Consider the following 3,908-nt stretch of genomic DNA (forward strand, 5'->3'; position numbering starts at 1 on the left):
GGGAGAGTGGCGCACGAACTCTGCAAGAATATGTACCAGAGGATCATAGAGTCATAGAGATGTACAGCACCGGAACAGACCATTAAGTCCATCTCAACCATGCCGATCACATATCCTAAATTAATCTAATCCCATTTAGAACATTACAGCACAGTACAGGCCCTTCAGCCCTCAATGTTCCACTGACCTGTGAAACTAATCTGAAGCCCATCTAACCTACACTGTTCCATTATCATTCATATGTTTATACAATGACTATTTAAATGCCCTTAAAGTTGGCAAGTCTACTACTGTTGCAGACAGGGCATTCCACACCCTTATTACTTCTGGGCTAAGAACCTACCTATGTCGATCACCCCCCCCCCCCCCCACCCCCTAATTTAAGGCTATGTCCCCTCACGCTAGCCATTACCATCCAAGGACAAATGCTCTCACTGTCCACCGTACCTAATCCTCTGATCATCTTGTATGTCTCTATTAAGTCACCTTTCAACCTTCTTCTTCCTAACAAAGTCCCTTAGCCTTTCCTCATAAGACTTTCCCTCCATACCAGGCAACATCCTGTTTAATCTCCTCTGCACCCTTTCCAATGCTTCCGCATCCTTCCTATAATCTGACAACCAGAACTGTAAGTCAGATTGATCCTGAGGGGAAAAATAAAGCACACGCCAAAAGGAGTTCCCTTGATTGACTGTCACTTGCACCACTCATGGCCTCAGCTGGGACTAGTTTGGATTGAATGTAGCTGGTACAGACTTTGATGGGCTGATGGGCCTCTTTTGTACTGTATGGTTCTGGGAGCTGCATATTTGGAAGGAATGTGAAGACATTGAAGACAGTGTAAAACAAAATTCACCAGAATGGCTCCAGCATGCAGAATTTCGTGGATTGGAGAAGCTGGGATGGTTTTCTTTGGAAGAGAGAAGGGAAATAGGAAATTGGATTGTGGTATTCCAATTCATGAGAGGTCTAAAAAGAGTGCTAAGGGAAAGACTTCCCATTCATGGGAGGATCAAGAATGAGAATACACTTGATTAAAGTTGTTGCCAAAATAAGCAAAAGTGATATGAGGAAAAGATTTTTTCATGCGACACATGTTGCAATCTGAGATGCACTTTCTGTGGGAAATCCCCTGACAACAGTGTCCTAGGTTAAAAATGTGTTGCTGAAAAAGTGCAGCAGGTCAGGCAGCATCAAAGGAACAGGAGAATCGACGTTTCGGGCATAAGGCCTTCTTCAGTGTCCTAGGCCAAACCAACTTCAGTTGCTTCATCATTTGCGACTCCTCAGAGACTGAAATAATCTGTGTCTAAATACAGTGAGACCTGGACAATGTTGGGGCTTGGGTTCACACCACACAAGTGCAATCACAAGACAGAATCTGACGATCACCCCTTGACATCCAAGGACATTACCATCGCTGAATCCCCTACTATATCCATACTTGGGGTTATTATTAAACTGAAACTGAACTGGACCAGCCATATAAGTACTGTGGCTGCAAAAGCAGGTCACATTCTAGGAATTCTCTATTGAGAAGCTCGCCTCCTATCTTCCTAATGCCTGAACACTAGCCAAAGATACAGGTCAGAGTGTGAAGGAATACTTCCCCATTGCCTGGAGAAGTGTAGTTCCAATGGCACTGAAGACTTGACATAGTCCATAGCATCTAATACACCTCTTTCAACCTCTTTTGTGGAGCTGTGTGTATCATCCACATGATGCACTTTAGAAGCATATCCAAGGCTCCTTTGATAGCACCTTCCAAAACTGCAATCTCTACCATCTAGAAAGATGAGGGCAGCAGGTACAAGGGAACACCACCATCTGCAAATTACCCCTGTAAAGCACACATCACCCTGACTTGGAGCAATATCACTGTTACTTCACTGTCACTGGGTCAAAATCCTTCCCAACAGTATTATGCATGCCTTCAGACGTTTTAAAAACTCAGTTGTGAGATTTGGGCATTGTTGGCTGATCAGCATTTGTTGCTTGTCCCTAGCTGCCCTTGAGAAGGTGGTGGTGAGCTCCCTTCTTGAACCGCTGCAGTCCTTCTGCTGCAGGTTGACCGACAATACCTTTAGGGAGGGAATTCCTGTTAAGGCAGTGCACCACTGTAAGTAGGGATGAGCAACAAATGTTGGTCTAGCCAGCACTGCCCTCACCCTGTGAATGAAATATAAAATAGTGTAGTGGAGACAAGCTAAAAACATTCAAAAGGAAATTGGACAGAAAGGGGAAGAATTTATGGGAATAATGCAAGAGGATGAAAAGATCATTTGGAGAATCAATGAACCAAGTAGGTTCCTTCTGCACTTTAATAATGCTGTAATTCTGTTATTTTATTCAGCAGTTTTAGTGACCATTTTACTTGAGTCATCTGACTGTTGCTAAAACCTAGCTGTTGTGCCCCTGGTATTCCAGTCCTGAAATTAGTTGGATTTCAGAGCTTCACTAAAATCTGCTGCTGCTGATCTATTCTATGCTGTTTTGTCAGTTAACCTTTGGACTTAGTTGGGTTCAGTATTGAAATTGAGAAAAATTAAAGTGAATTTCAATTATTTTGTGACCGTGTTATATATGGGACACACAGTAGATTATATTAAGATATTTTCTAATCGGCCTGTTCAGAGATGTTTTGACACACTTCAGGAGCTGTGGGAGTTGAACACAGGCCTCCTGGCTCAGAGATAGTGATACTCCTATGGTGCCAAAAGACCCCAAACCTCAGACTAATCATACATGTACAGTAAATGTCACATTAAACAACAATTATAAGTTGCATTTGTACAGCAACATTAATACAGCTAAATTACCCACAGTTCGGCAGTCAATCAGACTCTGTGAAAAGATCATACCACGAAATAATCTCCTTTTTAGATTTTGACTTGAGCCTGTTGTCAATTGTCTCAGCTGGAATAGTATCCAGTTCTGGGTATCAAACTTTAGGAAGGATGTGATGGCACTGGAGAGAATTTAAACCAGAAATAAAGATTGGACACAAAGTCATGGATAGGGACTTGAGGACAAGTGTCTAAGTGCTTCGTCAAAGATATAGGTTTTAAACAAGAAGTTAAATAAAGGTAGAGACACAGAGATTTCAGGAGAGACAACTGAGAGAGAGATTTCAGGAGATTTCAGGCGTAGACAGCTGACGTAATAGCCCCCAGTGGTGATGCAGAAGTCATGTGATATATAGAAGAGGACAGAGATAGAGAAACGCAGAATTTACAAATGTGCATAAAGACACAAAAAGACCAGTCTATGGGGGAGATCAACAACGTAATCCTTGGTCAATTTCACCAGGAATACCTTGATGCCAATGATTTCATTATAGAGGTTTATAAAATCATGAGGAGCATGGAAGGGTAAATAGATAAGGTCTTTTTCCCCAGGCTGGGGGAGTCCAAAACTAGAAGGCGTAGGTTTAAGATGACAAGAGAAAGATATAAAAGGGTCCTAAGGGCAAACTTTTTCACACGGAGGGTGGTGTGTGTATGGAATGAGCTGCTAGACGAAGTGGTGGACGCTGATACAACTACAACTGTTAAAATGCATGTGGATGGGTATATGAATTGGAATGGTTTAGAGGGATGTGAGAAAAGTGCTGCAAATGGAACTAGATATGTATATAGGATATCTGGTCAGCATGGACGAGTTGAACCGAAGGGTCTGTTTCCGTGCTGTACATCTCTATGACTCTTTATATACCCTTATTGCAACTTGTTGCTTGATCACAGACAGTAAAGTTCAACATTGGTTGGCCTGTAATATGAAAGCTAAAGAAATAATGATTAAAAAAAAGCCATGGTCAGATCTTGTGGAATTTGAACCAAAGAACAAAGAACTTCCTTCATGCCAATGCAATGTCAATTTCAGGTTTGAGGTTCCTTATTAATAGTTAA

The sequence above is a fragment of the Chiloscyllium punctatum genome, chromosome 7 (assembly GCF_047496795.1).
Source record: "Chiloscyllium punctatum isolate Juve2018m chromosome 7, sChiPun1.3, whole genome shotgun sequence".
NCBI classification, from domain to species: domain Eukaryota; kingdom Metazoa; phylum Chordata; class Chondrichthyes; order Orectolobiformes; family Hemiscylliidae; genus Chiloscyllium; species Chiloscyllium punctatum.